Source organism: Carassius carassius, chromosome 1, assembly GCF_963082965.1.
Source record: "Carassius carassius chromosome 1, fCarCar2.1, whole genome shotgun sequence".
Lineage (NCBI taxonomy): Eukaryota > Metazoa > Chordata > Actinopteri > Cypriniformes > Cyprinidae > Carassius > Carassius carassius.
The window spans coordinates 53,351,911-53,375,968 of NC_081755.1; the positions used below are offsets into that span (position 1 = coordinate 53,351,911).

The 24,058-nt window shown below is 40.8% G+C and overlaps 1 pseudogene; it reads right to left on the reverse strand.

Annotated features, from left to right (window-relative positions):
- Positions 1-2,336: 2,336 nt before the first annotated feature.
- Positions 2,337-4,104, reverse strand: LOC132145368 (zinc finger protein 271-like; annotated as a pseudogene).
- Between the last annotated feature and the right edge of the window lie 19,954 nt (positions 4,105-24,058).

Below are 24,058 nucleotides of genomic sequence, written 5' to 3' on the forward strand. Positions count from 1 at the left end.
GCAAAGCTACTTGCGTCACTACAGTCACTCTCCATTTTAGCGTCTCTGACAGCAGCTGTCAATCAATCCGTCACTGCAGGTCTCATGTTCACGCCGCTCTCGCTAAGCCCCGCCCTCGGTTCATCCCCTCTATCTCCGCTGTGATCTGCCCACTTTTCAGCATTTTTCAAATATTGTCAGTGGGTGGAGTCAGGCTCTGAGCAGGGGTTTAGTGACACTTTAAGCACAGCACTCTGTGTGTACACACTAGAGGAGAGCGAAACTTTCTCAGTTTGTGTAAATCAATTATTTATCCTCAGTAATTTTACACTTGTCCAGTACAAATATGTTGTTTCGTTAATTAATTACAGTATATATGTTTTTCTTAATTTACCCCCCAAAAAGTGAAGTGATATGTGACAACATGCCCCGTAGGTGGGGTACATTATAACATCTGAGGGGCACGTTGTAACATGATCACTAAAACATTATCTGATCAAATGAAAAAATATTCAAGACAAACTAAATATTTTTGTTAATAAAATTAACAAATTATTATTTTTTTCTAAATAAGAATTTTAAGAATTACAGATAATCTGATTTGAGTTTGACAAACACATTGAAACTTGGGACGACCCACATAAAAGAGAAAAAATGCTAGACATGTCCTGAAATAATCATTTATGAACATTAAACATTGACTGTCAGTCTTTATTCACCTGTTTCTCATCATTTCTCATTCAAATGAAAGTAAATAGTATAAATCACTGTGCAACTGCAGTTTAAAACTGGTTGGTGTCTTCTGCTAGTTATCAAAGCTTTAAAAACGATTTGTCTCATTTTAAATCAATAATGAAAACTAAGATGAAAAATTTAAGTCAGAATTTTACACTTAATGTGGTAAAAAGTTCAGCGATATCTTCAAAAGATTTTAGAATTTTGGCAAATTATTTTTCTATATAATGTTGATATGGTAAATGGAGATTTACTGCTAATCAGGAAAACATGTGACACTGTCACAACCTGAAGCTTTAATTAATTGTTAATATTTAATATTTCCAGGGATCCCTAACACAAATATGATAAAGCTGTTCAGTAAAAAGCAAACAAGATCAGAAGGGGTAAAAAGGGATAGGGACATCCTTTGAAATATCACTGTTCTCTTTACAGTCTACTGGCATTTCTTTAACATTATATAGAATATTAATTATTCCTCATAATTTATTTTAAATATAGTTTAATTTACAATGTAGTCATTTAAAATGCAATTGAAAGTAATTCTTAATGTTTCTGAAATCAGTTAAATATGTAACTCAATGTAATTATCTTCACAGATTGTTTTAAAGGACTCCCATCCATACTGTTTACTGACAGCACACTATTCAGAGCTGAGAATCAGTGCAGTTCCTCCTGTACAGAGCTGCTCACATTTACATGTGGATATTTGCGTGTTTACATTACACTGCTGAAAAAGAAACCGTTTTGAAGTTATATATTTGTAGTTACATAATATTAAATTAACATTTTATATTGTAGTCTGTACAAATGAAACCAAATGAATCCATCCCAAGTGTTTTGTGTAAGGCCAGATCCTTTTCTGGAAGATCAACTGAAAGGTGGACCATGAAGAGGGGGAACTCATAGAAGGACTGCAGAGACTGACACGGTCAAAATAAATGTTAAATAATTATGATACATACATGTATCTTGTGCATCAAAAAGTGAAAATAAACATAACATTTTCTTTCTCTGTCACAAACAATACAATATCAGTATTTACCATTGCATTGCATGTTATTCCAACTTCTCTCCTCGTTGTACCTGTCCTTGTTTGGTCTCACGAAACATGTGGAATGCAGCTTCAGTAACTCTGTGTTTAAAGTTAGTTAGCCTACACTAAACCCGAAGGATACTTTAAAAATGTATAATGTATCGACATTAAAGTAAAAAAATAAAATAAAAATTTTTAGCTGGGGTTTTAGCTTATTCTCCTTCGTGTCATTCTAAACTGTTATGAATTTCTTCTGTGGGGTCTATCTAAATAGCTGAGTGACAGTAACATTATTTACAACATCTGTATGCCAATGAAGAATGCAAACACTTCCCACATGCAGTGCATTGATACGGTTTCTCTCCAGTGTGGATCCTCTCATGTAGTTTCAGACTTGATGACTGAATCTCTTGTCACAGTGTGAACACTTGTAAGGTTTCTCCCCAGTGTGAATCCTCTCATGGAGTTGCAAACAGTTTGCTGAAGTACACGTATTCTCACACTTAAAGCACATGTACCATACTCTCTCACACCAGTATGTATTTTATGATGTATTTTCACTCTCAAAAATGTTTTCCCGCATTGATCACGTGTACAGCTTCTCTCCAGTGTGAATGTTCATATGATGCTTAAAGTTTAAGGAGTGTGAAAAACTCTTTAATCTCTTTAAAGACTCTTTAATTAAACCACATTAATCACAGGTGAATGGTTTCTCTACAGTATGAACTATCATGTGTGATGTAAGGTCTCCTTTTTTTCTAAAACTCTTCCCGCATTGATCACATGTGAACAGTTTCTCTCCAATGTGGATCCTCTCATGTTTTTTCAGACTTGATGACACACTGAATCTCTTATCACAGTGTGAACACTTGTAAGGTTTCTCTCCAGTGTGGATCCTCTCATGTGTTTTCAGACTTGATGACACACTGAATCTCTTGTCACAGTGTGAACACTTGTAAGGTTTCTCTCCAGTGTGGATCCTCTCATGTGTTTTCAGACTTGATGGCACACTGAATCTCTTGTCACAGTGTGAACACTTGTAAGGTTTCTCTCCAGTGTGGATCCTCTCATGTGTTTTCAGACTTGATGACACATTGAATCTCTTATCACAGTGTGAACACTTGTAAGGTTTCTCTCCAGTGTGGATCCTCTCATGTGTTTTCAGACTTGATGACACATTGAATCTCTTGTCACAGTGTGAACACTTGTAAGGTTTCTCTCCAGTGTGGATTTTCTCATGCCGTTTTAAACACTTTGCTGAAGTAAAAGTCTTCTCACACTCAAAGCACATGTAATCTCTCACACCAGTATGTGTTTTCTGATGATCTTTCAAACTTTGTATGAATGAAAAACTCTTTCCACATAAATGACATGAATGTGGTTTCTCCTTTGTATGAACTACCAGGTGCAGCTTCAGGGCTGAAGCCCACAAAAATGTTTTGTCACACTGATCACATGTGTACAGTTTCTCTTTAGTGTGGATGTTCATGTGTAGCTGAAGGTTTGCGGATTGTGAGAAACTCTTCCCGCACTGATCACAAGTGAACGGTTTCTCTCCAGTGTGGATCCTCTCATGTTTTTTCAGACTTGATGACAGTCTGAATCTCTTGTCACAGTGTGAACACTTGTAAGGTTTCTCTCCAGTGTGAATCCTCTCATGCCATTTTAAACACTTTGCTGAAGTAAAAGTCTTCTCACACTCAAAGCACATGTAATCTCTCACACCAGTATGTGTTTTCTGATGATCTTTCAAACTTTGTATGAATGAAAAACTCTTTCCACACAAATTACATGAATGTGGTCTTTCCTTTGTATGAACTACCAGGTGCAGCTTCAGGGCTGAAGCCCACAAAAATGTTTTGTCACACTGATCACATGTGTACAGCTTCTCTCTAGTGTGGATGTTCATGTGTAGCTGAAGGTTTGCTGATTGTGAGAAACTCTTCCCGCACTGATCACAAGTGAATGGTTTCTCTCCAGTATGAACTCTCATGTGTGATGTAAGGTTTGCTTTTATCGTGAAACTCTTCCCGCACTGATCACATGTGTGCGGTTTCTCTCCAGTGTGGATCCTCTCATGTGTTTTCAGACTTGATGACACACTAAATCTCTTGTCACAGTGTGAACACTTGTAAGGTTTCTCTCCAGTGTGGATCCTCTCATGCTGTTTTAAAACGTTTGCTGAAGTAAAAGTCTTTTCACACTCAAAGCACATGTAGTCTCTCACACCAGTATGTATTTTCTGATGATCTTTCAAACTTTTTAGTAATGAAAAACTCTTTCCACACAAATTACATGAATGTGGTTTCTCTTTTACATGAACTCTCAGGTGTCTCTTCAGGACTGAAGCCCACAAACATTTGTCGCACTGATCACATGTGTACAGTTTCTCTCTAAGGGTTGAAGCAAAACTCTGCAGGACTGACGTTTGCCACCCCTGTTATATAGTCTTGTATAAACTCCATGAGACTGTCTCATAGACTGCCAAGAAAAATAACAGTGTCAAGGTCCATAAAATGTATGAAAGTCGTCGTCAGAATACTCCATCTGCCATCAGATGTGAAATCTGGGTTATATGAAGCACTTTATAACACAGAAGAGCATATGCAGGACGGTGATATGGAGAGACACAGAGGAGACCATTGACAAAGGAATTATTGAATAAAGTCGTTATTAACTGGTCAGGTCCCTTCGGCCCTTAAGTTAGCTGCCATCACACCAGTCCCAAAAAAGGCTGGTTCCGATATGGAGAATCTGTCTAACTATAGGCCTATCGCCCATCTACCTTTTCTATCTGAGGTCTTCGAACGAGTTGTAGCTGGCCAGTTACAGCGATATCTGTCTATCAACAATCTCCTAGAACCATTTCAGTCCAGATTTAGATCAGGCCATAGTACTTAGACTGCTGTCGTCCGGGTTGTAAATGATCTTCTCATTTCTGCTGATATGGGTGTCTGTAGTATTTTGGTATTGTTAGACATCACGGCTGCTTTTGACACTATATCACAAGTGGTCCTTCTTGAAAGATGGTCTGTATATCTAGGAGTTTCTGCTACTGTTCTTAAAAGGTTTACATTTTATCTTACAAATCGTTCCCAGTTTGTGTCCTTGGGGGGAAAATACATTTTTACCAACTCTAGTCCAGCAAGGTGTCCCACAGGGGTCTGTGCTTGGTCCCATCTAATTTAGCATCTATACATTGTCTCTGGATGACATTATTTGTAAGTTTGGTTTAGGTTTTCATTGTTGTGCTGATGATATGCAGATCTATAACAGCATGCACCCTGATCCTAATCTTGCGATTACAGCCCTTAGTGCACCTGCCTCGATGCGATAAAAGCCTGGATGCATGATAATTGTTTTAAGCTTAACCAAGAAAAAACAGAACTTCTTTTTGAACATGAACATCTTTACTCAAACTTAATATTTCAGAGTTGACTACAGTCAAGCACTTGGTTACTCAATCTCTTCAAGTGCGTAATCTTGGCATTATCTTCGACTCTGAACTTATGTTCGATGCACATATTAAAAAGGTATCAAAGATTGCATTTTTCCACTATAGAAATATTGCTAGACTGCGACCATTTCTATCATTGCCAGATGCAGAAAGGCTTATACATACCTTTATTACATCGAGGCTTGATGACTGAATGGAGATGGCACCAGATCGGCTATGTATTATTTGGTTTTCCATCAAGGTAATCATCAGGTCAATAAAAATTACAATTAAAATTACTAATTAATAATCAAGGTCCATCACCCAACACAAAATCAATTTGCTGAATGCTTAAACTGTATATTCCTGCGCTCAAACCTGCCAATCTAAAGGAAACGCTGGGTATGGCTGGGTATATTTTAGGTAATTTGTAAACTACCATAGACTTATAGTCTAAATAAAGCAATTTTCAGCTATTGCTGTTCTTACACTTACATACAATACAAGTGTGTGAAGAGTGCGTGACGTCACGTGCACTACCACCGTTGGCAGTAGACATTTTTATGGTATTATTTGGTATATAAATACAATATTGAACATTACAAAAACTTTTCCCTTTTTTCGTTAACAAATAATCTAGAGCTATTCTATTTTGCTACAACATTCAGCTTGTTGCATCCAATTGCTCTCCTAGAAGTGTTACGGCTTCATCAGTGTCATCCATAAATCTTTTTTGATTGTAATGTAATCCATTCTGTAATCGAATATTTTCTTTCTGTAAGTCAAAATAATATATATAAAAATAAATAAATATATGTCTCCACAGTCGCACCTCATGCTGAGTGTGTGCTCTCCTGAAGTCAACAACAATCTCCTTCATCTTCTCCACGTTCAGAGACTGATTGTTGTAATTGCACCACCCGGCCAGGCGGCTCACCGCCCTCCTGTAGTTTGTCTCATCTCTGTTGCTAATGAGACCCACCACAATCGTGTCATCCGCAAACTTAATGAAGAGGTTGGAGTTGTGTGATGGTGTGCAGTCATGGGTCAGTAGAGTGAAGAGGAGGGGGCTCAGCACACATCCTTGGGGGGCCCCAGTGTTCAGTGTGATGATGCTGGATGTTTTGTTGCCGACCCGTACTGCCTGAGGTCTTCCAGTCAGAAAGTCCAACAGCCAGTTGCACAGCGAAGTGTTGAGCCCCAGCTGAGTTAGTTTGTAGATGAGCTGTTGAGGGATGATTGTGTTGAATGCTGAACTGAAGTCAATGAACAGCATTCTGACATATGAGTCCTTTTTGTCCAGATGTGTGAGTGCTGAGTGGAGGGTAGTGGCGATGGCATCATCGGTTGACCGATTGGACTGATATGCAAACTCGAAGGGGTCCAGGGAGGGGGGAGGCAGACTTGATGTGGTGCATGACTAGCCGTTCAAAGCACTTCATGAGGATGGGGGTAAGTGCAACAGGACGGTAGTCATTGAAGCAGGATGGAGATGGCTTCTTCGGAACTGGAATGATGGTTTGTAGTTTTGAAGCATGTGGGAACAACAGCCTGACTCAGTGAGATGTTGAAAATGTCTGTGAAGACATCAGTGAGTTCTGCTGCACAGTCTCTCAGTACACGCCCAGGGATGTTGTCAGGACCCGGAGCTTTGCGTGCATTGATCCTGCTGAAGGATCTCCTCCCGCTGTCTGAGGTCAGCGTCATCACCTGGTCGCCAGGAGGAGGTGGAGTTTTCTGTGCAGAATCGAATAACTGCATCCTGCCCTGGTCTTCCATCGTTCTTACCCTAACAAAAACAAAATAATTCTTCCTTTTATATAAGCATGATATGCGTATGATAAAATAAAGACTTCAATCATATATTTTCTTCTGTATTTACATCCATAATTCAGAATAACCTGGTAATGGTGAATTAATGTTTCCCAACCAACATAAAAGAATTCCTATTATTTTAAATTTAAATATTTAATCAAGTTCCATTCTTATTGTAAAATGCCTATGGCTTTTGAATCAAAATTCCTTTTAATGTGGTCACCCAATCTTGATCTCATTCACCATTGCTCTACACCAGTTATAGGGGTGAGACGAGACACTTATCCCACGAAACGAGATGAGATTTTCAGTCTGTTTTTAATGTGTATATATAGGGAAAAACTGTCTTTTATTCAACTGAAAAACACAAAATGCAAAAAAAATGTAGCTTAATTCTGAAATCAAATTGTACTTTATGAAATTAAATATCTATTTTAATCACTATGCAGTTGTAAACAACATGTAAACTCTGTAAAAGGCTTTGTCACAAACTCAAGTGACCGGCAAGTATTTGCACAAAATTATATAGTACACACATAATATCCCTTTAAAGTAGCAGTCAGTCAAGTTTATTATTTAGTTAATTGATTTCCACTTTTTTTCCATTAAATATTTTCTCAACTCCTTTTTAATAGTATATACATTTTCACCTCAATTTATTAAAAGTTGAACAAAAATTACATGTCTAGGGCCCTGTGAAATGTTAAAAAAAACATTTTTTTTTTTAACCAAATTATGTGTTTTAGCATGTCTAACTGTTTGAATGCATGAAACAACATTAATTTATTGATTTAATTTTTTCTTAAAGTAAGCAAAAAATTTCTGGTTATCAAAATGAAGACATAAAATATTAATTTCATAATTTATCATTTAATTATTGAAAATTAAGCAAAATATTTTTTTGGCAAACGGGATTTACTATTAAAATTAAAATATGGAAGAAATGCTGTGTGATTATTCCTTTAAAATAATGTTTGTTTCAATTTAGTAGTAGTAGTGGTTTCTAGTGTCATTATTTCAAACCTGACTTTTATTTTGACAGGTTTCTTATATGTAACATATCTTACATTATATACCACTGGTATTATATACCAAGGTCTGTTTGAGGATATCATCACCTTCTCACTAGACGCATCGGAGCTCGTCACACCCCTAACAAGTTATCTTTCACGCTTTCTTATACCTTTATCTGCTTAACATCTACTGATTTCTGACAAGGTCCACTACATACATAGCTGGATTCACATTGATTATACTGGAACAATTCACATTTTGCCCAATAAAAGATCTTCCACAGAATGTGGAGTGGAGGTCATCCTCCACTGAGCTTGCGTGTCAGGACAGACCACGAGTGAAGGCACGTGCGAGTGCAGTCCTCAGTCTCACCAGCATGCTTCCTTGCTTGCCCCGTCTCCTGCTAGGTTTTCTTCTGTATCGGAAACAATCAATGAGCTTGCATCAGTCCTCTGAGGCACACGCCATGTACTGGGGATTGCATATCTTATGACCACCCGAGGGCCAACTAGATGCCCCAACATCCAACTTTCTAAGACTTAGCAGGAACTTTTGAAGTTTAGTTTATTTTAGACAGACTACTTGGGTTCAACACAATTGAGCTAATGTACAACAACACATTTACATCAGTCTGAACAGGCGTACACTGAAGCTCTTGCTTATTATGCCTACCTTTTTTAAAACATCTCATCTTTTAATAAAAAAACTGTTGTCTAACATCAGTATACTGTTGACAAATACTGTAACTAGACTACAATAACATTATTTTTGCCAAACAATACAGTTCCACAATCCAAAATACAACAAAAAGCAGCTTTTATTTATCACTCTTTAAATGGTTTCATAAAGTTTCAGTGTATTATTCTTAAATAGTTTCTTTAACTTGCTAAGTGTCCCACATATGTTTAATTCCTCTCGACAGCTGTTCCATAGAATTACACCTTTAACTGAAATACAATGGTATTTTGTATTGGTCCTCACTTGGTTCTTTTTAAACAGACAAGTTCCCCTTAAGTCATGTTGACATTCTCTTTCTGTGAACAACCCTTGGATACTTTCTGACAATTGATGATTTTTTGCTATGTTCATAATTTGTAATGTTTTTAGTTGTACTACTTCTTTAAACTTTAGGGCCTTTAGTTCAATAAATAGGGAGTTTGTTGGCTCCCTATAGTTGGTTTTCTTTACTAATCGTATGGCTCTCTTTTGAAGCATACATCTTGGATTGGTATTTGTTTTATATGCATTTCCCGATACTTCCACATAATAAGTAATGTATGGAAGCACTAGGGAGTAATACAAGGTATATAATGATTTTTCATTTAAATAAGTCTTTAATTATATAATAGTGCAACTGACTTTGAAATCTTGTTCTTAGTATAGGATATATAGGGCTTCCAATTTAAGTTATTGTCAATTATCACCCCAAGAAATTTAATTGCAGACACCCTTTTTAATTGCCGAAATATATTTCAGATATGCTCACAGAATATAAACCTAACAGAGCACTCAGACCATTAGGATCGAGTCAGTTAGAAATACCAAGGGTTCACACAAAACAAGGGGAGTCCTCCTTTAGTTACTATGCTTCCGCCAGCTGGAATCAGCTTCCAGAAGAGATCAGGGCCCGTATTCATAAAGATTCTAAGAATCTTCTCAGAAAACTCTTAATTCAGCTTAAAAACTTTTACGTAGGGGTCTTAGCTTAAGAGCGATTCGGGACCGATCTGAGAGCAGCTCTGAGTAAGGAAAAGACAAAAACTTTCATCTTAGTGAGGAGGCGGGGTTGACCCCGGTTGCTATGTATGACACAATCTTTTGAAGACTGTGATTGGTTGGTTGTCCAAGAAGGAAAAAAAGAGTGATTTTAAGTATAGGGTCTATTCTAATTCTCACTTTGAATTTACATGAGTAATTTTTCCCATTTGACCGTTCTCTCTCTCTCTCTCACACACACACACACACACACACACACACACACACACACACACACACACACACACACACACACACACACACACACACACACACACACATTATATGTGTGTATATAAATCCTTTTATTATTTACCATGATTTTAATTTCCTATTTAGAATCATAAAACTTGTTCCACTCTTTCCAATTACAGTGATTGCTGTCCTATTTAAGTGGCGATTTGAATGTTGGTTTTAATGTATCAAACATGGAATCAAAACCAAGAAGGCGGAGAAAGCCAAACTGGACAGAGGAACAGTGTTTACTGTTAGCCCAGTTACTGGATGAACACAAGGCCATTCTTAAAGGTAGATTATGGGTGTCACAGCAAGGGACAAGAAGCGGAAATGGGAGCGTATAGCACAAAGTATTAACGGTTCATTCCCCCTGGGAAGTCGTGGCCTAATGGTTAGAGAGTTGGACTCCCAATCAAAAGGTTATGAGTTCGAGTCCTGGGCTGGCAGGAATTGTGGGTGGGGGGAGTGCATGTACAGTTCTCTCTCCACCTTCAATACCACGACTTAGGTGCCCTTGAGCAAGGCATCAAACCCCCAACTGCTCCCCGGGTGCTGCAGCATAAATGGCTGCCCACTGCTCCGGGTGTGTGTTCACAGTGTGTGTGTGTGTGTTCACTGCTCTGGGTGTGTGCTCACAGTGTGTGTGTGTGTGTTCACTGCTCTGTGTGTGTGCACTTCAGATGGGTTAAATGCAGAGCACAAATTCCGAGTATGGGTCACCATACTTGGCTGAATGTCACGTCACTTTTCACTTTCTTGTGCGCACCTATAAGCCTGCTATATTCATAAATGCAGTTTTTTTGAGCCTGCAAGGTGGGAATGTCCAGTGGAAACGAAATGAACTGTGACACAATAAGATGTTCTGAAAGTGCTGTAATTGTTTGTGTGATCACTCTGCTTACAGAAGGTTGTGACAGACCCAAATCATCACTATTGCATTGTTGCATTTTCCCAGTTGCCAAATATCGTAATGTAGTGATTACTTTAATTTCTGGTGCTATGGCATTTCTGCGCTGTGTCGGAGATGTTAGCCCGTCTCTAATAAGATTAGTCACAAACATGATCAATGCACGGTCTAATCTATAGCGTCTTATTAACTCACTGTCATCCATTGTCTGCAACACATTTCTTCTGCCTCTTTGTCTTTCTGCCATTTTCTCCTCTGCTAAAGAAACTCTTAAGCCTCTTAAAAGTCAACGTCTGTGCTCCTAACAAGTTTGACCTTAAGACCTCTTTTAAGGGTTAAGATGCTTTCTGAATTACTTTTTTCTTTACTAAGATTATTTCTTTAATTTTAAGAGTAAACACCCACATTTCTAAGAATTTTCGTCACTAGGAGCTAGTTTTTGCATTAAGATTCTTTATGAATACGGGCCCAGATGTGCTAAACCCTAGTCACATTTAAATCTAGACTTAAAACCCATCTGGACAACCACCTAGAAGTGCATTACAATAGTCCAGTCTAGAGGTCATGAATGCATGAACTAGCTTTTCTGCATCAGAAACAGATAACATGTTTCGTAGCTTGGCAATGTTTAGAAGTTGGTAGAATGCAGTTTTTGCAACATGGGAAATATTTTCAAAAGACAAGTCGCTGTCTAATATAACACCAAGATTTTTGACTGTAGAGGAAGTAACATTACATCCGTCTAGTTGAAAATTGTAATCTACAAGATTGTGTAGTTTTTTTTTTTTGGTCCAATAATTAATATCTCGGTCTTTTCTGAATTGGAGAAGATTATTGGTCATCCAATCTTTTACATTTTTAACACACTCTGTTAGCTTAGATAATTTAGAAGTTTCACCTGGTCTCGTTGAGATATATAGCCGAGTATCATCAGCATAACAGTGGAAACTAATCCCGTATTTCCTAATAATATTACCAAGGGGCAACATGTATATTGAAAACAGAAGGGGAGCTTGGACGGATCCTTGTGGCACTCCATATTTTACGGATAAATGAGATGACTCCACATTTAAATAAACAAAATGGTAGCGATCGGACAGGTAGAATCTAAACCATTTTAGAGCCTGCCCTTGAATACCTGTATAGGTTTGTAATCGATCTAGGAGTATGTCATGATCTATGGTGTTGAACGCAGCACTAAGATAAAGTCAAAGTCAAAGTCACCTTTATTTATATAGCGCTTTAAACAAAATACATTGCATTAAAGCAACATTCATTAGGAAAACTGTCAATAATGCAAAATGATAGTTAAAGGCAGTTCATCATTGAATTCAGTTAGGTCATCTGTTCCGTTAAATAGTGTCTGTGCATTTATTTGCAATCAATTCAACGATATCACTGTAGATGAAGTGACCCCAACTAAGCAAGCCAGAGGCGAGAGCGGCAAGGAACCGAAACTCCATCGGTGACAGAATGGAGAAAAAAACCTTGGGAGAATCCAGGCTCAGTTGGGGGGCCAGTTCTCCTCTTACCAGACAAAACCAGTAGTTTAATTCCAGGCTGCAGCAAAGTCAGATTGTGCAGAAGAATCATCTGTTTCTTGTGGTCTTGTCCTGGTGCTCCTCTGAGACAAGGTCTTTACAGGGGATCTGTATCTGGGGCTCTAGTTGTCCTGGTCTCCGCTGTCTTTCTGGGATGTAGAGGTCCTTTCTAGGTGCTGATCCACCATCTGGTCTGGATACATACTGGATCCGGGTGACTGCAGTGACCCTCTGATCTGGACATAGACTGGATCTGGTGGCCACGGTAACCTCGGAACAAGAGAGACAGACTAATATTAGCATAGATGCCATTCTTCTAATGATGTAGCAAGTACATAGGTTGTTATGGGAAGTGTTTCCGGTTCACCTAATTAATGCAGCCTAAAAATCCTTTAACGGATTTGGATATTAAAAGCATATTAGTATGTTATGTGTAAGCCAGGTTAAAGAGATGGGTCTTTAATCTAGATTTAAACTGCAAGAGTGTGTCTGCCTCCCGAACAATGTTAGGTAGGTTATTCCAGAGTTTAGGTGCAAAATAGGAAAAGGATCTGCCGCCCGCAGTTGATTTTGATATTCTAGGTATTATCAAATTGCCTGAGTTTTGATGACGTAGCGGACGTAGAGGATTATAATGTAAAAGGAGCTCATTCAAATACTGAGGTGCTAAACCATTCAGGGCTTTAGAAGTAATAAGCAATATTTTAAAATCTATACGATGTTTGATAAGGAGCCAGTGCAGTGTTGACAGGACCGGGCTAATATGGTCATACTTCCTGGTTCTAGTAAGAACTCTTGCTGCTGCATTTTGGACTAGCTGTAGTTTGTTTCCTAAGCGTGCAGAACAACAACCCAATAAAGCATTACAATAATCTAACCTTGAGGTCATAAATGCATGGATTAACATTTCTGCATTTGACATTGAGAGCATAGGCCGTAATTTAGATATATTTTTGAGATGGAAAAATGCAGTTTTACAAATGCGAGAAACGTGGCTTTCTAAGGAAAGATTGCGATCAAATAGCACACCTAGGTTCCTAACTGATGACGAAGAATTGACAGAGCAACCATCAAGTCTTAGACAGTGTTCTAGGTTATTACAAGCGGAGTTTTTAGGTCCTATAATTAACACCTCTGTTTTTTCAGAATTTAGCAGTAAGAAATTACTCGTCATCCAGTTTTTTATATCGACTATGCAATCCATTAGTTTTTCAAATTGGTGTGTTTCACCGGGCCGCGAAGAAATATAGAGCTGAGTATCATCAGCATAACAGTGAAAGCTAACACCATGTTTCCTGATGATATCTCCCAAGGGTAACATATAAAGCGTGAAGAGTAGCGGCCCTAGTACTGAGCCTTGAGGTACTCCATACTGCACTTGTGATCGATATGATACATCTTCATTCACTGCTACGAACTGATGGCGGTCATATAAGTACGATTTAAACCATGCTAATGCACTTCCACTGATGCCAACAAAGTGTTCAAGTCTATGCAAAAGAATGTTGTGGTCAATTGTGTCAAACGCAGCACTAAGATCCAATAAAACTAATAGAGAGATACACCCACGATCAGATGATAAGAGCAGATCATTTGTAACTCTAAGAAGAGCAGTCTCAGTACTATGATACGGTCTAAATCCTGACTGGAAATCCTCACATATACCATTTTTTTCTAAGAAGGAATATAATTGTGAGGATACCACCTTTTCTAGTATCTTGGACAGAAAAGGGAGATTCGAGATTGGTCTATAATTAACTAGTTCTTTGGGGTCAAGTTGTGGTTTTTTGATGAGAGGCTTAATAACAGCCAGTTTGAAGGTTTTGGGGACATATCCTAACAGGGACATGCACAGACATTTTGAGGGGCAGGGGCTCAAGTGAAATAAAGGGCACTTCTCATAATTATTATTATTTTTATTTTTTTTAACAAAAAAGTATATATATATAAATATATATATATATATATATATATATATATATTAACACAACTCTGACTTCCTTTTAAAATAAATAATTAAAAAAGTTCATTCATTTAATCTTCCTCAAACTCACGCAATTGTTTCATTTTCAAAAGATGTCTACAAAATAATCAGTTCACAGAAACCATGGTGTCCTTAGTATTCACTATGTTTATAGAGCAGCAAAGGAAACCATTCCACAATGTGCATGTTTTGAAAAAATTTTCTATGCTACTAGTTTCAAGTATATATGAAGAGTTCAGATGCAAAAGCCTCTAAGTGCCATCTGAAATTTTCTTTTCTTTTTTTTTCAAGCTCGTATTTAAGTTCAGTAATTTAACTTAAATGACAATTAATAGGTAATTTTCATTGCAAGTAATGTGAAATAAGTGAACATAAACATACAAGCTTGATAAAAATGATCATTATTGAAGGAAATTACAGATGGCACTTAGAGGATTTTTCATCTGAACTCTTCATATTTAGAATAACCTAAATAACTGCATCAAACAGAGGGGCGTGTTTTACTAATAATTTGTTTATTTTTGCACAAGGCACTACATCGTTTTAATTATTTTGGTGTTATCAGAATACATAACACTTTAAAATTAAACTTACCAAAATAATTGAGTAAAAATTCAATAAAAGCCAATGTCATGTATGTATTTGTGGTGGTATGGAATACTATTTTATAAAGGTTTCGAGGAAATAAAAAAAGTTAAATTACTTAAATAGTTAATTTATAAATATTGTTATTTTTAAAGTTTAATGTTAACTTATTTCTACTCAGTTTTATTTATTAATGTACCAGATGCAGTTACTCAGATTTAATAAATTTTTTAGAGTGTATCCTCCATCTATAGATTTCTTCTAAATTCACCAATTTAAATTTCTAAATTTCAGGGGGAAAGACTCTTGATGTAAGTCAATAACTGGGGACGTTCTGTATGCAAATTAGGCGTCAACTAGTTAAAATGCGCACATTTGCATCTAATTGACAGGGAAATGCAGGTAAATATCACCTGGTGGTGATATATTCTTATTTTATTAACTTATTTTATTACATGGCTTGGTTGAATTCCAATGTAGAATGCGGTGTGTTATAACCAACAGACCGCTGTGCGGAGTATAACAGACCGTTGCCATGAAAAACAGAGCGTTGCTATGGACTCTAGGATTCTAACCGTAGAGACGGAGCGGACTATTTTCTTTAGCGGAAGCAATACAATCGGGTTTAACAATCGGGGGAGAGGGAGCGCTTCAGAACTCCTGACCTGATATTTAGATACTATATTTCAATAAATATATTTGTTTGACAGGGAAGCTGTGTGCAAACAGAAATATATATTATTTTTCAAAAATAAAAAAAAGCATCCCAGAAAAAAGGGCACTTTCTCTCCAGGAATAAAAAGGGCAGGTGCTCAAGCCCCCTTTCATGTCTATGTGTGCACGTGCCTGACAATGAGGAATTAATAATAGTCAGAAGAGGATCTATGACTTCTGGAAGCACCTCTTTTAGGAGCTTAGATGGTATAGGGTCTAACATACATGTTGTTGGTTTAGATGATTTAATAAGTTTATACAATTCTTCCTCTCCTATGGTAGAGAATGAGTGGAACTGTTCCTCAGGGGGTCTATAGTGCACTGTCTGATGTGATACTGTAACTGACGGCTGAATGGTTGCAATTTTATCTCTAATAGTATCGATTTTAGAAGTAAGTTGGTTCATAAAGTCATTATTGCTGTGGTGTTGGGAAATGTCAACAGTTGAGGCTTTATTTTTCGTTAATAAAGCCAATCAACCGCTAATCAACCGCTCTCACCATTCACAACTCCTGCAACCAACCCTGAATGCCTCTCCAAACAACTGTTCACACCACTCACAACTCCTGCAACCCACCCTGAACACCTCTCCAATCAAGCGCTCTCACCATTCACACCTCCTGCATCCCCCCTCTCCCCCACACCTGCAATACAGATCAGCGAGGATGCGGTGCGTCAGGTCTTCCGGAAGCAGAAAAGGAAAAAAGCACCAGGCCCAGATTGCGTTACACCAGCCTGTCTGAAATCCTGTGCTGACCAGCTGGCCCCCATCTTCACACAGATCTTCAACAGATCGCTGGAACTGTGCGAAGTCCCTTCATGCTTCAAACGCTCCACCATCATCCCTATCCCAAAGAAATCCAAAATTGCAAAAATCCAAAATTAGTATCGATTTTAGAAGTAAGTTGGTTCATAAAGTCATTATTGCTGTGGTGTTGGGAAATGTCAACAGTTGAGGCTTTATTTTTCGTTAATAAAGCCAATCAACCGCCAATCAACCGCTCTCACCATTCACAACTCCTGCAACCAACCCTGAATGCCTCTCCAAACAACTGTTCACACCACTCACAACTCCTGCAACCCATCCTGAACACCTCTCCAATCAAGCGCTCTCACCATTCACACCTCCTGCATCCCCCCTCTCCCCCACACCTGCAATACAGATCAGCGAGGATGCGGTGCGTCAGGTCTTCCGGAAGCAGAAAAGGAAAAAAGCACCAGGCCCAGATTGCGTTACACCAGCCTGTCTGAAATCCTGTGCTGACCAGCTGGCCCCCATCTTCACACAGATCTTCAACAGATCGCTGGAACTGTGCGAAGTCCCTTCATGCTTCAAACGCTCCACCATCATCCCTATCCCAAAGAAATCCAAAATTACAGGACTAAATGACTACAGGCCTGTGGCTCTAACGTCTGTAGTCATGAAGTCATTTGAAAAACTGGTGCTGGCCCACCTGAAAGACATCACTGGACCCTTGCTAGATCCTCTTCAGTTTGCCTACAGAGCAAACAGGTCTGTGGACGATGCAGTAAACATCGGACTGCATTATGTTCTGCAACACCTAGACAGACCGGGGACCTATGTGAGGATCCTGTTTGTGGACTTCAGCTCTGCCTTCAACACGATCATCCCAAACCTCCTCTTGCCCAAACTAACTCAGCTCTCCGTGCCCACCTCCATCTGTCAGTGGATCAACAGCTTCCTGACAGACAGGCAGCAGCTAGTGAGACTAGGAAAATACACATCCAGCACCCGTACAATCAGCACCGGAGCTCCCCAGGGCTGTGTTCTCTCCCCACTGCTCTTCTCCCTGTACACTAATGACTGCACATCTAAGGACCCCTCTGTCAAGCTCCTGAAGTTTGCAGATGACACCACACTCATCGGCCTCATTCAGGACGGTGACGAGTCTGCTTACAGACAGGAGGTTAAAGAGCTGGCTGTCTGGTGCACTCTCAACAACCTGGAGCTTAACACACTCAAAACAGTGGAGATGACTGTGGACTTCAGGAGAAACCCCCCTGCACTCCCCCCACTCACCATCATGAACAGCACTGTGACTGCAGTGGAGTCATTCAGGTTCCTGGGCACCACTATCTCTCAGGACCTGAAGTGGGACATTCACATTGACTCCATTGTGAAAAAGGCCCAGCAGAGGTTGTACTTCCTTCGCCAGCTGAGGAAGTTTAACCTGCCACAGGATCTGCTGAAACAGTTCTACTCCACCATCATCGAATCCATCCTCTGCACTTCAGTAACTGTCTGGTTCAGCTCAGCTTCTAAATCTGACCTCAGAAGACTACAGAGGGTAGTCCGGACTGCTGAGCGAATTATCGGTACAACCCTCCCATCTATTCAAGAACTGTACTTATCCAGAGTGAGCAAAAGGGCTGTTAAAATCACTCTGGACCCCTCACATCCAGCACACTCCCTCTTTGAACTGTTGCCATCTGGTCGACGCTACAGAGCACTGAGCACCAGAACGACCAGACACAGGAACAGTTTCTTCCCTCAGGCAATCCATCTTATGAACAGCTGATAATAACTGTGGGACACACTACACTATTTATATTTATATACACATACACTTATTTATCCAACACACATACTTAGCGTACAGTTAAAACTTTTCCACATAATATACATGTACATACATAAATGCTCATTTTAATATACCTGCCATACATTGTCAATTTGTATATTGTCAATCCTTACCCACCTATTTGTATTTTTTTGTATTTTTATTCCTTATTGTGTTTTTTGTTGTGTCGCTGTTATGTTGCACTGCGGAGCTCTGTCACGAAAACAAATTCCTCGTATGTGTGAACATACCTGGCAATAAAGCTCATTCTGATTCTGATTCTGATTCTGATTAATTTAGCCACTGTATTGAATAAATACCTGGGGTTATGTTTGTTTTCTTCTAAAAGAGAAGGAAAGTAATCGGATCTAGCAGTTTTTAATGCTTTTCTGTAGGATGTTACTTTCCCAAGTTTCGCCAAGCAATACGAAAAAAAAAAAAAGATAAACTGCAGTGCTTTACAACTGTAGTACAGGAAGAGCTAAATAAACTTACTGTATCTAAACCAATAACATGTTTATTAAACCCTGTACCCACTAAAATTACTGAAAGAGTTGTTACCTGTAGCCGAAGAACCACTTCTTAATATCATTAACTCGTCATTATCTTTAGGTCACTATCTTTAGGTAAAGTAAAATAAGATGCAGCCTTGATCTGACGCAAGAAGCAGGTCATTTGTAATTTTAACAAGTGCAGTTTCTGTGCTATGGTGGGGCCTAAAACCTGACTGAAATTCTTCATACAAATCATCTTTGTGCAGGAAGGTGCTCAATTGAGCAGACACAACTTTTTCAACAATTTTAGACATAAATGGGAGATTTGAAATAGGCCTATAATTTGCCAGTTCACTAGGATCTAGTTTTGATTTCTTAGAGGCTTAATAACTGCCAGCTTGAATGGTTTTGGGATGTGACCTAAAGATAACGACGAGTTAATGATATTGAGAAGTGGTTCTTCGGCTACAGGTAACAACTCTTTCTGTAATTTAGTGGGTACAGGATCTAATAAACATTTTATTGGTTTAGATACAGTGATAAGTCCTATAGTTGTAAAGCACTGCAGTTTGTCTTTGGGTGCGATGGATAAAACTGAAGTGTTAGACGCTGTAGAATCTACATTTGCTATTGTATTTCTAATGTTATCTATTTTATCAGTGAAGAAATTCATAAAGTCATTACTATTAAATGTTGATGGAATATTAGAATCAGGTGGCGTCTGGTAATTTGTTAATCTAGCCACGGTGCTAAATAAAAACCTTGGATTGTTTTGATTATTTTCTATGAATTTGTGGATATGCTCTGCCCTAGCAGTTTTTAGAGCCTGTCTATAGCTGGACATACTGTGTTTCCACGCAATTCTAAAGACTTCCAAGTTAGTTAATCCATTCGCGCTCAAGACTATGAGTTTCTTTCTTGAGAGAGTGAGTATTACTGTTATACCATGGGACAGTAAATTTCTCTAACCTTTTTCAATTGGATGTGGGCAACAGCTTCTAATGTATTAGAAATAGTGCCCATGTTGCTCGTTCTATCCACTAACTGCCGCCAGAGTTTGTGTATTCCGTGGTCGAAGAGGCTCCTTGATCTAACCACAGCAGCGGATCTGAAACAGAGAGTGCATCGGTAGCAGAGCCAAACAACTCCTTGAAGTGGTAAGTGAAACCTTTGAAAGTGATTTATGGCATTGTTGGCACTCCATATTGCCTTCACCCATGATAGAGTGTGACCAGACAGGAGAGAGAGACCAGAAAAGCTACCTTGGCACACCCTGTGGGGAATTTCTGCAGTTGCATCTTGATGTACATGGATACTTGGAGGAGAAAGCCGCGCATCAGGCTGTTTCCCCCGCGTAGGAAGTAAGTAAAGCCATGGGACTGGCAGATGCAAACTGAGGATTGGGTACCGGCATGAGTGAGTCACGGAGGGTGCTGACCAGCTCCTGCAGAATGTCTGGAAGACCAGGGATCCATGGGAGTATCTGTTATTGTAACAAGGAGTCGGAGGCGTTCGGATCCATATGCAGCATTTATTAAACAGAATGGTCATACAGGCAGAGATCAGGAATGGCGTCAGGTGTGTCAGGGATAACCGGAATCGTAACCAGAAACAAGCAGAGATCGGGACAGGCAGCGGAGAATCAGAGTTGGAATAAACAGTCCAAAGGTCAAAACACAGGAATAACAAAAACAGGGAAAACGCTCGGAAATGTCAGACTGGCTAAACAAGACTTCGCAGTGAGTGAGAGTGAGTGTGCTGCTTTTATGTGTGTGTGTAAATGTGGTGCAGGTGTGGCAAGGAAATTGGCTGATGAATGAGGTGCAGGTGTGGCAGGGTGATTGTGATGCAGTGACTCATGGGTAATGTAGTTCAGGTGTGGTGCAACAGTTTGAGAGGTGCTAGTGTCCAAGTGACAACTGGTGGTGAATGGGTGGAAAGGTCCTGACTGGAGTGCCCTCTACTGAAGCTCAGGGGGACTCCATCTAATGATCGTGACATAGCCCCCCCCCCCCCCCAAAGGAGCGGCTTCCAGACGCTCAAAACAATCTAAGAGGGCGGTGGAGTGGAGGCGGAACAAGGGGAGGGATGGAGGGCCAGGTCCATGAGGAAGTGCCGTGGTCGAGGACCGGGGCAGAGCAGGCAGAACTGGAGCCCTTGCTGGGCCTAACTCAGGAAAGCAGGAGCCCCTCCTGGGCCTGACATAGGAGACAGGGGCCCGCCATGGGCTTAACTCGGGAACAGGAGCCCGCCATGGCCCTAACTCGGGATCAAGGGTCCACCAAGGCAGAGCAGGTGGCGTGGAAGCCCACCAGAGAGGAGCAGGTGGAGCTGGAGCCCACCATGGAGGAGCAGGTGGAGCTGGAGCCCACCAGGGAGGAGTAGAGGAACACCACAGCCGAGAAGATGGGACAGAAGCCCACCAGGGCGGAGCAGAGGACCACCACAGCTGAAAAGACGGGACAGAAGCCCACCAGGGCGGTGCAGAGGACCACCACAGCCGAGCAGACGGGACAGAAGCCCACCAGGGCGGAGCAGAGGACCACCACAGCTGAGCAGACGGGACAGAAGCCCACCAGGGCGGAGCAGAGGACCACCACAGTGGAGTCGATGGCACCGGACAGCAAGTCTGCTCAGGTGGGACTGAAACAGAGAACATTAACAGGTTAATAGCGGCCTCCGTGGCCGTGATGAGATGGTAGCTGGCCTCCGTGGCCATTACAGGGCAGGCGGTTAGTTCATGGAGGACCTCCGTGGCCATGACAGGACAGACAGAGAGTTGGTGGATGGTCTCCGTAGCCCAGACCGGAATGAATGAGAGCTCATTGACGGCCTCCCTGGCCGTGACAGGATAGGACGAGAGCTCTGAGATGTGACGAGGCTCTGGGAGTTCGGCTGAGATGTGACGAGGCTCTGGTAGATCTGTGGTGATTTGATTGGGTTCATGAAGATCAGCTGTGACCTGACTGTGCTCATGAAGATCGTTGGTGACTTGACTGTGCTCATGAAGATCAACTGTGACTTGACTTCGTTCACGGAGGTTAATGGTGACTTGACTTTGCTCATGAAGATCGTTGGTGACTTGACTTTGCTCATGAAGATCGTTGGTGACTTGACTTCGTTCCTGAGGATCAACTGTGACTTGACTTAGTTCACGGAGGTTAATGGTGACTTGACTTTGCTCATGAAGATCATTGGTGACTTGACTTTGCTCATGAAGATCGTTGGTGACTTGACTTTGCTCATGAAGATCGTTGGTGACTTGACTTTGCTCATGAAGATCGTTGGTGACTTGACTTCGTTCCTGAGGATCAACTGTGACTTGACTTAGTTCACGGAGGTTAATGGTGACTTGACTTTGCTCATGAAGATCATTGGTGACTTGACTTTGCTCATGAAGATCGTTGGTGACTTGACTTTGCTCATGAAGATCGTTGGTGACTTGACTTTGCTCATGAAGATCGTTGGTGACTTGACTTCGTTCCTGACGATCAACTGTGACTTGACTTAGTTCACGGAGGTTAATGGTGACTTGACTTTGCTCATGAAGATCATTGGTGACTTGACTTTGCTCATGAAGATCATTGATGACTTGACTTTGCTCATGAAGATCGTTGATGACTTGACTTTGCTCATGAAGATCGTTGATGACTTGACTTTGCTCATGAAGATCGTTGATGACTTGACTTGGTTCCTGAGGATCGACTGTGACTTGACTCGGTTCCTGAAGAACGACTGTGATTTGACTCGGTCCTTGAAGATCACCTGTGACTAGACTCGGTCCTTGAAGATCACCTGTGACTAGACTCGGTCCTTGAAGATCACCAGTGACTAGACTCGGTCCTTGAAGATCACCAGTGACTTGACTCTGTCCTTGAAGATCACCAGTGACTTGACTCTGTCCTTAAAGATCACCAGTGACTTGACTCTGTCCTTAAAGATCACCAGTGACTTGACTCTGTCCTTGAAGATCACCAGTGACTTGACTCTGTCCTTGAAGATCACCAGTGACTTGACTCTGTCCTTGAAGATCACCAGTGACTTGACTCTGTCCTTGAAGTTCACCAGTGACTTGACTCTGTCCTTGAAGATCACCGGTGACTTGACTCTGTCCTTGAAGATCACCAGTGACTTGACTCTGTCCTTGAAGATCACCGGTGACTTGACTCTGTCCTTGAAGGCCACCGGTGACTTGACTCTGTCCTTGAAGGCCACCGGTGACTTGCCTCTTTCCTTGAAGGCCACCGGTGACTTGACTCTGTCCTTGAAGGCCACCGGTGACTTGACTCTGTCCTTGAAGGCCACCGGTGACTTGACTCTGTCCTTGAAGGCCACCGGTGACTTGACTCTGTCCTTGAAGGCCACCGGTGACTTGACTCTGTCCTTGAAGGCCACCGGTGACTTGAATCTGTCCTTGAAGGCCACCGGTGACTTGACTCTGTCCTTGAAGGCCACCGGTGACTTGACTCTGTCCTTGAAGGCCACCGGTGACTTGACTCTGTCCTTGAAGGCCACCGGTGACTTGACTCTGTCCTTGAAGGCCACCGGTGACTTGACTCTGTCCTTGAAGGCCACCGGTGACTTGACTTGACTCTGAAAGGTCAACGGTGACTAGCTTTGGCTCTGGAAAGTCCATGGTAACTAGTCCTGACTCTGGAAGGTCAACGTTGACTAGCCCTGATTCTGGAAGGTCAATGGTGACTAACCCTGACTCTGGAGGGTCCACGAGCACCTGACTAGACTCTGGAGGGTCAACCGGAACCTGACTCGACTCTGAAAATTCAACGGTCACCTGACTCGACTCTGGAAGGCCAACAGGAACTAACCCTGACTCTATAAGGTTGACGGTGACTAACCCTGACTCTGGAAGGTTGACGATGACTAACCCTGACTTTGGAGGGTTCATGAGCACCTGAGAGTTCACTGGAACCTGACTCGACTCTGGAGAGTTCACTGGAACCTGACTCAACTCTGGAGAGTTCACTGGAACCTGACTCGACTCTGGAGAGTTCACTGGAACCTGACTCGACTCTGGAGAGTTCACTGGAACCTGACTCGACTCTGGAGAGTTCACTGGAACCTGACTCGACTCTGGAGAGTTCACTGGAACCTGACTCGACTCTGGAGAGTTCACTGGAGCCTGATCAATGGTGACCTGACTAGACTCTGGGAAATCAACGGGGACCTGACTTGACTCATGAAATTTAACTGTTGTTTTACTTGACTTTTGGGTGTTAGTAGTGA